This window comes from Benincasa hispida, chromosome 3, assembly GCF_027475165.1.
Source record: "Benincasa hispida cultivar pf3 chromosome 3, pf3_genome.v1.1, whole genome shotgun sequence".
NCBI lineage: Eukaryota > Viridiplantae > Streptophyta > Magnoliopsida > Cucurbitales > Cucurbitaceae > Benincasa > Benincasa hispida.
This window is the reverse complement of record NC_143480.1, coordinates 29,429,097-29,442,217: the sequence shown is the minus strand read 5'-3', so window position 1 is coordinate 29,442,217 and position 13,121 is coordinate 29,429,097. Positions and strand designations below refer to the sequence as shown.

The window sequence follows — 13,121 nt, the reverse complement described above, 5'->3', positions numbered from 1 at the left end:
CTAACAATCTCACATGAAATTCATGCTATGATACCACTTGTTAGCATAATTACTTTATATCTATATTGAATAGATAAACCTTAGAATCATTCATGCAAAATTGTCAAGAATATATATGTACCAGATTCCATTGATGAATTGATAATGACTACAAATTGACTCCGAATTGATAATGGCTCTAAATGGTTATTGTCTTCCTCAACCAAAACTCTGAATACCCTAAGTGAGATCTTTCTCTAGATGGGATTCAAGAAATATTGATTACTTATTGTTTTGGTATATTGGGGACCATAGCCTAAGGTTTCTTTATATATTAGTTCAATTAGGGTAGGATTGGCAAAATTTCCTACGAGGACCCGCCCCGATCAGGGCAAGGAATCCCCAATTTGATCGAGGATGGGGTCAAACTGGAGAAAATTTTCGGGACCCCGTCCGGGGAGGGGGCAGAGACGGGGACGGTATTCCTACCCTGACCCCGACCCCGATTAGTCCCTAACCCCCGATTTGATATATTTATATTTTTATAAATATATATTTATAATATATAAAATAATTTATTTATATATATATTTATAATGTATAGTGTTGGATCGAAGTCCAATATTAAATATCTAAATTCTAACTCTAAGTCCAAGAAGCCAAGCCCAAACTTAAAAAAATTAAATAAAATCAAATTTTATTTAAAAATGGGGAATCCCACAGGGAACTAGTAGGGGAATCCCCGCGGGGACCCCGTTTCCCCAACGGGGAATCCTCGTCCCAGGGGGACGGGGCGGGGGACTGGGGAGAATTTCCTCCACGAGGCCGGGGACGAGGGACACCCCCTGCCTCGCCCCGACCTCGTTGCCAATCCTAAATTAGGGTTCCTATTAAAGCTTAATTAACTAGGAATAGACTTCTACCCATTAGGTATATACTCAATTAGGAACCTTGGGCTTTAATTAATTAGATCACATAATATGGTCTAATCTAATAAAATAACTCAACGTGATAAATTATTAATCCACATACATAGCCTATACTTTAATTAAACATATTATTATTTAAATATATCAATAGATACATGATTACTCATTTTATTATGAACCATTCTTATATAACATGGTATCAAGGTCTATAAAAAGTGAACTCAAAAAGGCACTATCTTGAAAAGATATATTGACATGAAGATATCTGATTGCTTCTCGCTAATGGTTTTTTTGTAAGTGAATGTTATTTAATAGCTTTTTGTAAAACTTTTTTTTTAGAGTGATATTTGAATGTGAAGTAAAGAGGCCTTTCTCCTTTTGCTAAATGTTATAGAAAGAAGCTTTTTTTTCTCTTTTTTCCGGTGGGAGAAAGTTGAAGGGAATATATGGGAAGCGGTTGCCGGAGAAACTTTTGCTGTTCACTCCCTTTTTTTCCCTTTTGTTTCCTTCTTTAACATATGAAAAAGGGAAGAGCATCTAATTTTATTACATTTTACTTTTTTTACAAGGAAGAGACGACACTCATAAAGTTCAATTCTACCATTTCTTTTTAATTCAACTATTTGGTTTGAAAATACTTTAATTTTAGGTTGTTTTTAAATATAAAAAAATAAATCAAAATATTTATAAAATATAACAACATTTTAGAACTATCAATGATAAACGCTGTATCAGTATCTATCATTGATAGTTCTAAAAGTTTGCTATATTTTGTAAATATTATCAACAGTTTTACCATTTGAAATAATTTTTCTTAATTTTAGACTTTAACTACATCATAAATCGAAATTGAAATTGAAATTTCATTTTCATAACTAAAAGTTTTAATTTATTTTATTTCAATATTTGGACTTTAAAAACATTTCTATTTTAATCTTTGCCTCCAAAGAAAAGAAAAATATGTTATTTTGGTCTTTTAATTATTTTTGTTAACTAGAATCTACTAATTACTAATACTTCGCTTCGATCCCCTCCCACCTATATTGTTTTCATATTTATTCGCATGCTAAAAGCCACATCATTCACGGTTTCCAGAAAAACCAATGTATAGTTTAATAATTTAAAATATTTATCATTGATAAAAAAAAAAATTTGAAATTTGAAATCTCGTCTTAAATTAAAAAATATATATCGATCAAAATAATTACTATTTCTTAAAATGGAATAAACTTAAGAACTCATGGATCAAAATACAAATTTAAAAAATTTTAAGGACTATTAAAATCTGAACTAGGATGCTACATATTTTTTTGAGAAAATTATTAATGTATTAGGATTCAGAATCGTAAATCCATTTCTAACCTTTTTTTTTCTTTTGATATCTGTGAGTGTGTAGATAATTTTATATATTCCCCAAAAGAATTTTTGGGTATGATTCTGCTCACTTTGTTTATTTAATGCAATTTTGACGAAAAAGGAATATTTATTGAGTAAATTAAATTTCGTGAAAAAAATAAAATAAAATGTTTGGTGTCTTTTTTTTCTGTAATAAATTATTTTTTTCAGTGGTATTTAATGATTATTTAACATTTCGTAATTGTTGAACATGATCAATCAGCCTTTTTTTTTTTTGGCACATATCTTTGTAATTTTATTAAATATGGGGAAAAGTGGAAAAAAAATTGCTTTATGAAAAGTCCTATGTGATCTTTTTCCTCCATTTCTAAAATTGATTAGGAACTTGTACTCAAAAGAAAAGAAAATGTAGGGACTCTTTTAGTACAATGGGACTATAGGAGTGCGCTTGATTTAAATATATACCTCTGGATTATTAATATATATATTATCTAAGTTGAATTAAGTTTATTTTGACAAAAAAAAAAAAGATTGGAAACTAATTAAGATTAGATATTCTAGCCATAATCCCAAGTATTAGCATTCATTTTCTTTCTTATTCGGACTGGATAGTTCAAATTCTCACCTCGTATTTATTTGAACTTAGGTCACGTGAAGTATAAAATAAGTTGAAGCATACAAATCAATTCTTCAACAGCTTTTTACATTTTCTTTACAGTTTGTAACTACGTGTATCAGCTAAAAAGTATAAATATGCATCATTTACATTTCGTAGTACAATCTTATCATAAGCTTACAAGAAAAGCTATAAGATCCGTAAAGAAAGTGACTTAGCTCTTGAAATAAAAAGTTCTTCTCCTTCCCGTGGATGTAAGCACTCAATTGCCGAACCACGTACATCTCCGTGTAGCTCTTTTTCTCTTTTTCTCTTTATCATATTGTATGTTCATCTTCTTCTTCATTCACACAATAAAATCACGTAAACAATCAAAAAGAAAAGAGGGTTAGAGAGAGTTTCTGCAAACAGAGGAGAGAACGAGAGAGATAAAGAAAATAATTTGTTTTGTTAATTTCTTTTCCCATCAGAACAAAATGGTGTCTCTTTCATCAGGAAAAGAAGTGGATTTTACCACATGTTGCACATCAGCTAGAAGATCGTGGAGCAACCAGGGCCAAGTAATCTACCTACCAAATTTTTGGGGCAAATTAAGTAGGCTTTAGATCACGGATTGGATCAACTAAAGACCAACTTTCATCATTTGGGCTTTTCTTCAATAAATTCAAGTGTGCAGGCCCAACATCACGTTTACCCCATTGAAAACGTAATAGATCAACGAGAATAAAAAATGTGAACCCATTTGATTCTTTTTTGTGTTGATTACTTATGTTCTTCCTTTATATTGACACATGGACTCCACATCCAAATTTGTAATGAAATAACGCAATCTAATTGAGTACTATGTGTTCATCAATCGGATTGCGTTATCGTTATCGTTACCGTTATAATTATCGTTATCATTATTGTTACAATTTCATTGATGAAGAAAGAGTATTCAATTCGATTCTGTCTGAGAATTACGTCTTATCGTTATCGTTACCGTTATAGTTATCGTTATAGTTACCATTATTGTTATTGTTACAGTTGAAAAATTATCAATTTTGATATCTTTACTATTATCGTTACTGTTTGACTCTCAGAGGTAGAGAGGTAACGATAACAATAAATTTAATAAAATTAATAATTTTATTTAAATGCAGTAAAAAACAATTCAATTACTTTTGTGATTCAAACTCATTTCAATTGATCCATCAATGAAACTTCATTATGATTACAAAAATTTTCATTACCGTTTGGTAACATGACCTTAAAGTAAAACAATAATTAAAAAATGTTTGTGTTGTTTTCATGTCATAGTATTAAATATTTGATGATTGTTATTTCTATCGATATTTTCACGATCTAACTGGTAGGAAGAATAAACCAGTTGACAATTGAAATTTTAAATTTTTAATGCAGATGTGTTGATTAACTTATTTTTGTAATATGTCACGTGCTTAAAAAATTAGAGTAAAATTTACTTACCCATTTTCACCGTTTCATTGTTATTTTCATTTTCGTATAAATAACTTCACATATTTATCTCTTCTCTTCTTTCCTTTTTTTCCTTTTTTCTTTTCCTTTTTTATCCTTCTTGTTATTATAACATGTCAATTCATCAATGTATGTTCAATTCTTTTTCTTCAACATTAACAACATATAATTTTTAAATTTAGAGATAGAATAAATGTAAAAAGTACAGACCTGAATTTTATTAGATAGAAAAACTACGTTATAAAATATAATCGAAGAATGTTTACAATAAATCACATAATTTCAAAATAAAATTCAAATAAGAAATCTAAACCAAATCAAATATACTTATCTAAATATATCCAATATATATAAAAATAAATTTTAAAATATTTGTAATCTAATATAATCGTTAACTATTGTCACTCTAAATTGCAAATCTTTTAATATTTTTACAAGTCATCGTTCTATATTTAATTTTACAAAATTCAAAATGAGGGAGAGAAGTTTTACATTTTTTTTTGTGGGTCTACGTAAAATGGGAAACAAGTTATCTTAGGGTGTAATACTCTGTCTTTGTAGTGTTAAAAATGGAATGCTATTTATTTATTTAAAAGAAAAGTTCCACTAGGACCCTAATTATAGTACATCAAATTAAAATTTTTAGTTCATTGAATTTTTAAATTTTTGTCCAACAATACAAATGAGTTTAACGATAATTGGTTTAACATTTCAACCGAGGTTGGAGATTTGATCTTTTATCTCCACGATTGTTATACTAAAAAATTTGTCTAACATGTTCCTACCTGATAGATCCTAAAGTTCAAATTTTAGATCTAGCGAGTCTTAATATTTAATAAATAAATAAATAAAACTATTAGACAAAAAGTTTATGTCCATAAGAATTTTGTAATAGTCCATAATTTTTTTTTTCTAAAAAAAAGAAGAAAATGATTAATAGGTCCAGAATCTATACATAAAATTCAAGAATCTATTAGATGCTAATGGAGTGAAAGATCAAATTTGTAAGGACCCAACTTTCTAACATATACTATTAGGATGTTACATATGCATGCATAAGCTTAAAAATAAACATCTTGCAACTTAAGCAAAATGAAACAAACCTTTTTATTTAAAGTACAGAATTTGGACAAATTAAAAGTTTAAATAATATAAAACCTTGGATCGAGGTACTCCTAAACATGAATTTTAAAATAGAATTTAGTAGATCGTTTGCTAAAAACTAAAACATGAAAGACATGGAAAAACATATGCGAAATCGTCAGTCTAGTCCCATGGGCACAGTCTTAGATTCTTTCTATCATGCGTCAGTTTGTCCTCACCCTTACCTGAAAAACCTAGCATAAGAAATGGTTAATATAAAATACTCATTAAGTGACTCACTACTAGACCCACTAGGTGAACTTATTAGCCTTCATATCTGAGCACGTGTACATAATATATCATAGACATAGAAATAGGCATAGGCATATGTAGTGAACACGAAGGTCTACAAATCATAGATAAGTAGTGATCCTAAGGGAACATAAATCATAGCATAAGTAGTGATTCTGAAGGAACACGAATCATGGCATAAGTGGTGGTCTCAAAGGAAAACAAATCATGGCATAAGTGGTGGTCTCAAAGGAACACAAATCATGACATAGGTGATTATCCCAAAGAGACACCGAATAAGTCATAAATAGTGGACTCGAAGGTTCACAAGCCTAAGGTATATACAGCCTGATAGGGAAGCTGATAGTCACCGTCTATTCTAGCATACATTAGACAACCAATAGGCCTTATTCCATAAATCATAATCATAATATCATAACCATCATATCCAACATGCAAAATGCAAATATAAGATCTCATGTCATGTTCATAACAACATAGTTCATGGATTATCAGAATGTCCACACAATCCTTGCATCATTGAAGTATAGCAAATTATTCCATAGAATTCCATAGCAGCTTTCACAGTATATGCTCAATCTAACATCAACAATTTAGTAGGATGCTTGGCTCGAATTGAAGTTCAATTGAAGCTCAAATAACGATTATGCAAACAACTTAATCTCCAACAAAAACTTGAATTAAAACAAAACAAACACGACAAAACTCTTGGCTCAGCTAGATAGCGGCCTAAGTCCCTCTTGAAATAAGGTCATGGGCAAACCAAAAAACTAGGCCAAAACTTGATGAATAATTAAGACCTTCAAGAAATCGATGAAAACTCACCCAAATCGAGCTTTGATACCATTGGACGGCATGCTTTCAACTTCAAAACTTCCCCTAAATCTCGAATCTAAAACCAAAACATAATGGGTATCATTAAATTGGAACCAAAAGTTAATGGGTTTTCAAGATACCTCAAAACTCCTTCCAAATAACACAACTTTACCCAAAACCCCAAGATTCTGATGAGATCTGACGGCAGCGGGACTTGGGGGCGACGGACAACCGAATGGTCGCGATCTACAAGTGGACTGTGCGTAGGACTGGGTTGTGCCACTCACAGTACTCGCGAACGGACGAAGCAGCAATTGAAGAACTCGGACAGTGCCTTGATTGGCAGCATAATCTGTTGAAAAAAATGTGAAAATACCCCTTTATTGATTTCATGATTGATGAAATATACAAGCAAGTAATAGAAGCAAACAGAATCAATAAACACTCTAATTACATTTAATTTGAGATATAAAGTATGCTATTTCAGAAAAACTAAAGTGGATTTCAAGTTGAACTTACCTTTGATGAAATTTTTCAATTCCAAGTTGTTCTTCGCTCCAAATCAACTCCAAATTGACAGTGAACCATCAAGAGATCTTCTCTACTATTCTCAGTCTTGAATTTGAGTGGTGGAACTTGAATTTAAGTGAACTTGGTGAAGGAAATTGAAAGGGTTTGTGAGAAAGAAGATGAGGTAGCAGAAACTATTTTCCAGCTCAAGTACCTTTGATTCATCTTCAAATCTGAGTGTTTTTATTGAATCTAAGCATGCAACCACATTCAATCTGATGGATGGCCAACAACTACTTCCTATCTCAAGTGGGAATTGTGTGATTGTGCATGAGAAGCACCTCATGGTTGAAGGTGAAAGTGGGAAAACCCCACTTTCTCCATTTTTTCCAAAAAAAATCTTAATTTCCAAAAATCTAATTAATTCCAAATTAATTAAATTAAATTTGATTAATTCCTAATTAATCAGATTCAACATTTCTATATTCAATTTTTCAAATTGAATTTAAAATTGAAATTAATTTTATTTTTAATTAATTAAACATATTTAATTAATTAATTAATTAATTTAATATCGAATATCAAATTAATCATACATCTAATTTCCAACATTAATCTTATTCATATAATTAATATTTAAATTAATATTTAAACATTATAAACTCTCCAATTTCGTTTAATTTTAACAAATTAAACGTTTAATCATATCGAAAATAATTAAACAAACCCTGATTTTGAGTTTATCCAAACTCAAAACCCCATTTTCAAATTGAAATTCAATTTGAAAAATTCAAATTGACATCATTCCAAATTCACTTATTAATAATTCGAGGTGTTCATGTTTTACAAGCCAGTAAAGGGACCTTATGGACCTACAGATCATGAGCTCCAACGATTAAGATTAATTGGCTAAAACTCTTTTGACTGAATTAATTAATATTCACTAACTATCGAGTCACATCACTATAGCTTGATAGTTTCACTCTTCTCATTATAGATATCTTTGTGTCCACCTGATATAATCATAACCAGTAAGTCAACCCTTCACAGGTTGTTCGTAACAACGGCTGGATCAATATGCTATCTTACCTCCGATATTACATCTTCTTCCTTAATTTCCCACTGATCATTTAATGAAAAATTGGTTTATGATCCAATCACTAAACCGGATCCCTCTCGGGTCAGTGAGAGAGTGGAGCCCCTTGTTCAAGACCTTGGTTCAGTACTTAAGAGAAAAATCTTTCTCCTATCCCTAAATAGGGTAGGCATAAACTCCATCCTGCACTCTATGTCCCCAGTTATCTACCCAGTATTATCCCTGAAATGAGAGGCTTATTGAGTCGGCACTGTTGAACAAACCCTCACCCATGCAAATCTAAGTATAACCCCGAATAAACAGGAGTTCATAGTTAGCTCAAGATTAAGATCGAGTTACCTAGGTCATTTAAGCGAAATAGTCAGTCTTAAACAGTAAAAAACATTATATATTAAGAGTGACTTATTTCTTGGTCTGATCTTATGCAAACTCATTGCATAGGATGCCTCCATTTCTCATGTCAATACATAAACGAATCTGGATCACTTCGTTTGTAGTATCTTTACAACAACTTATAATAGCTACAGAGTAGGCCGCATCCAATAGTGTTACCAGAATAAGGTACCCAACCTTAATGATATATTATAGACCGTTTTGACTATTTACTCGAACTTGATCCATTTTTATGTCTCTACATAAAATTCAAGTATTCATATAATAGTCATGGATCTTAGTTTATTAGATTTAGACTTTATGAATACAGTTAATAGATTCAATAACAACTTTATTGAAGAAATGTTGAATAACATCTTTATTGATAATAAAATATGTTTAAATTTACAAATTGCGAGTTTTATGACACCCAACCCAACAATGATATTGTGAATTTACAATATTGTTCTTCATTTCTTGATTTTTTTTTTTTGCTTTCTTCTTTCTTCTCCAGCTCCTTTCTTTTTTTCTTTTTCTTTTTTTCGTTCTTCATTTCTTCTTCCTTTCTCCCTCCCTGCGTGTCATTTCTTCTCTCCAATCTCGTTTCTCTGTGCATTTTCTTCTTCTTCTTCGGCATAGCGAGTTCACATGGACAACTTTGATGCAACCAAACTCCGATGAACAACAGTAAGCGTGAGAAAGAAGATTGATTTTGTTAGTGAGGAAAGGAGGAGCGACACTGGTGAGAGTGAGACTGATGAGAGCGAGATGGGTTAGAGTGAGACCAACGAGAGCAAGACAGACGAGAGCAACATCGGCGTGAAAGGGAAGAAGAAAACCCATTGTTCTATGGATGTTCGCATATGGATCATTAGCGAGATTAGCGAGGGTGAAACGAATGAGAGTATGAGGGAAGAAGATGACCCATTGTTCTATAGATGTTTGCAAAGGAACCATTAGCGAGAGCAAGAGCGAGAGTGAGCAAGAGCAAACACTTTTCCACTTGCGCGGGAGTATATTTTGGTAATTTCACCCAAATTTGACATCAGCAAAGGGTCATTTGGCATTTTTTTTTTTCAAAAACTAGGTCATTTGACATTTTCGATCCAATTTTTTAGTCATTTGTACAAATCTCTTTTTTTTTATTACTTATATATATTTAAATCCCTAATTTGATTTCTTATATATATTTGCCTTTTCCTTCTTAAGTTCTGATCTTCCATTAAATTCTCAGCTCCCCAATATTTCATCTCTTTTATCCAACAATAGCGTCGATTATCTTATCAAATTATCTCAAAAATTTATCAACGAAAATACAATCATGATAATTAAGATGTTTGGGAAGTTACAGAATCATCAATTGAAGGGATGGTAAATATTATTTTATCCACTGACATGCTTTGATTCACATCAAATTATTAGTCCATTTTTAAAATATAATTACCTATTAGATGCAAATCTAAAAATTTTAAAAAAATGGTAGAAGTCAACATAACTTACTAGTACGTTGGCTTTGAAGTTTAAATTATCACAGACCCCTTTGTAATAGTAAAAAATATAAAAGTTAAAATCCTTTGTATACATTTTAAAGTTATAGGGCTTATGAGACACAAATTTAAAAGTTGAATTGAATAACTAACCCGACTCATGTTTTTGCCGTCCACCTCAATTGTTTGGCCACAGGTCGCTACATGTCAAAATTTTTCAAAGTCAAACGTTTTCAAAAAAAATTTATTTAATTATTATAGTGTGATTAGAGAGGGGTACATTTAAATTTTGAAAGTTTCAAAACTTATTATAAATATATATAAGTGTTGGAATTGGTGTCCGAAATCTCTTTGTTCTCATAGTTTATAAACTTATATAAACAAATTATTATTAATAAAATAAAATTTATTTTTATTTGTGCATTAACTCAATTCAATAAACTAAAATCCAAGGTTATTTTATGTAACATAAATACGTATCTGGTTAACATTGATGCGTGTGAACTGTGATGCGATTATGGTGTGAGTTTGCGGTGATATGTTATGCAGTGAACATGCAAGTTTTCCTAATAAGACCTAAGTATAAGACTCACTAGGTTTCCTGGTAAGTCTAGGGTCGAACATAGGGACTACTAAGTAAATATGCGACAGTTACTTTGATTCTCTTGCAGTGGTGGAAACAAATGAGTTGGATGGTGTTTTGATTAAGAATTTTTCTTATGCGACGGAGTTTGAACGCAGAGTTGATGAAATCGAGAGTTACAATAAGCATGTGATGAAGGGGTTGAGAAGAGGTTTAGCTAACACTTCCTAAGTTTATGTATAGATTATGCGATCATGCTACACACAAATAACAGCTCGTCATCTCTCAATGCAGAATGCCATAATTCCTATTTCTAGGACGCATGCAATGTATACAAAAAAGTCGAAGGACTTATATCTAAGCCTCTATTCTTGTCTATGTGATGATGAATGATGCACACATAAAACAAAGTGACCACATACTATCATATCTTATTTCTAGGGTGCATGCGATGTGTAATAGCAATAGAACTTATGTCTAAGTTTCTATTTCTTGCTTATGCATTTCTAATCTGACTTTCTCAAGCCTAGATTCTAATCTGACTCTCTCAAGTCTAGATTCTATCTTTAGATTACTCTTTTAAGTATCTCTAAAGGGTGAATGACGCATACATAAGACAAGATGATCGCATAAAATGTAAATCTTAAGTCATGCTAGCTAAGTACTTCTCAACCCAATCAGAAATTTAGCTACTCTTGCGAAGTATGGAGAGATTGAACATAGATTGAAATGAGAACTCCATTTTCTATAAATAAAGTACGGAATACAAAATAACAAATGGAATTTAGAGATAAGAAGCCCATTAAGCAATGTCTTGCTTCCCATGGCCTTTTATACCATTCTTTTTCACTCCAAATCTGTTCCAGATGTATATTCTTGCTCTCGCAAGTGTTGGCCCTCTCTCCTTTATAACGCTTTCCAACAGTCTCTCGATCTTTTCGGGAATGATCTCTCGGCTTCCTCGTCTCCTTGCTCGCCTTCGTCCTCTAAGTATAAGTATGAGTGAACAAACTAACGGCTCTCTAACTTGTATATCTATATTACTTCTTCCTTCTTTTACACTGGTGGCCTTCAGTATTTATAGAGCTCAAGGTGACGCAACCTTCCTTTCTAATGATTGCAATGATGGGCGGTTATTAAATCTCCTGCTCTGATGCACCGATTAATGTTCACCGAAAGTTGAGTGCACTTGCTACAGTGTGGCTTTAATGGCTCGTCAACTAAATTCGGATTCGACCGTTATCAGCTTTCCGTCCCATCGTGATTTATTGTGCTATCACTTTGATGCACAATCTTTGTGCGGCCACCTTTTTTAGCAACTTCTTGCAATCGCATACGATCGCAATCTTCAAGTGCGCTGACGCTTAATTCCTTTGGATCGCAATTTCACTTGCACCACCGCATTTTTCCTGCACAAAATAAGTAAATTAACTGCTTTTATGCGATAAGCGCTTGCGTTTGCAATTCCTTTCAATTTAGCGCTTTTGGACATGATATTGACTATTTTACCGTCGCATTCTCTCATTGTTTTACTTATTTGAGCTGTAATAACTTTTATTTCTACCCATTATCAGACATACAGGTGGATCATGTTTAAGTAATTACCTAAATGGTCTGTAGTATATGGATAAGGTTGGGTGTCTTATCACACTATGGATACGACATGCTTTATAATTGTTACAATTATTGTAAAGTGTTACATACAATTTGATCTTAATCATTCATGTGGAGACATGTAAGTAGGGGTATCTATACAAGGAATTTATATAATACCAAACCGCGAAATAGTTAGGCTCTCTTTATAACACCGTTACTTGAAGAGATTAACATTTCAATAGGATGACCATAGGTGACTCGACCTTAATCCCGAGTGAGTTGTGAACTCTTGTCTATGAGGGCAATTCTTATATCTGTATGGGTGAGAGTGGTCAGATTCGTCGAATCAATATGTCTACCTTTTTGGGGATTTGTCCGAGTAGAAAGCTAGGAATATAGCTACACAAGATGAAATTCGCTCCTTCCTGATTCTAAGGTAACTAGATGAATTTCTCCTTTAAGTGCTTATCCCGGGAATTGAACAATGAGGGTCCTCACCCTCTTACTGGCCAGGGGACTAGTTTATAGTTGGACTATAACTAATTGTTCATTAGAGGGATCAATGATACTTAAGGAGTTAGATGTAACTATGGGGGCAAAACAGTAATTTGACTCAGGTATAGTTATGAGCAATTCGTGAAAGGTTGACTTATTGTTGATTGGTTATACCCATGGACAAAAAAATATATCTAAAATGTGAAGAGTGCAGTTGTCAGTTTTTAGTAGAGTGACCGACAATTAATGAATGTTAGTTAATTAATTAAAGAGTTTAACTAATTAATTGGAGCTTCTGATCTGAGGTCCATTAGGTTTCTTTGCTAGCTCACTAAGGGTAAAATGAAGGAATAAATGGTTTTTGGTATAATTTGAAAATTTCAAATTATTTAAGAAAAATGTTATATTAATATAA

At 32.0% G+C, this 13,121-nt stretch overlaps 2 long non-coding RNA genes across 2 annotated transcripts; one reads left to right on the top strand and one right to left on the bottom strand.

Moving 5' to 3' along the window:
- Positions 1 to 1,128: 1,128 nt before the first annotated feature.
- Positions 1,129 to 3,721, top strand: LOC150037186 (uncharacterized). The gene is made up of 2 exons (XR_016528696.1): positions 1,129 to 1,201; positions 3,351 to 3,721. It is a non-coding gene; the product is annotated as an uncharacterized LOC150037186 (long non-coding RNA).
- A 1,718-nt stretch (positions 3,722 to 5,439) lies between these two features.
- On the bottom strand, positions 5,440 to 7,474 carry LOC120074211 (uncharacterized). The gene is made up of 4 exons (XR_005480920.2): positions 7,087 to 7,474; positions 6,740 to 6,919; positions 6,577 to 6,643; positions 5,440 to 5,684 (listed from the first exon to the last, which is right to left on the bottom strand). It is a non-coding gene; the product is annotated as an uncharacterized LOC120074211 (long non-coding RNA).
- Positions 7,475 to 13,121: the final 5,647 nt, after the last annotated feature.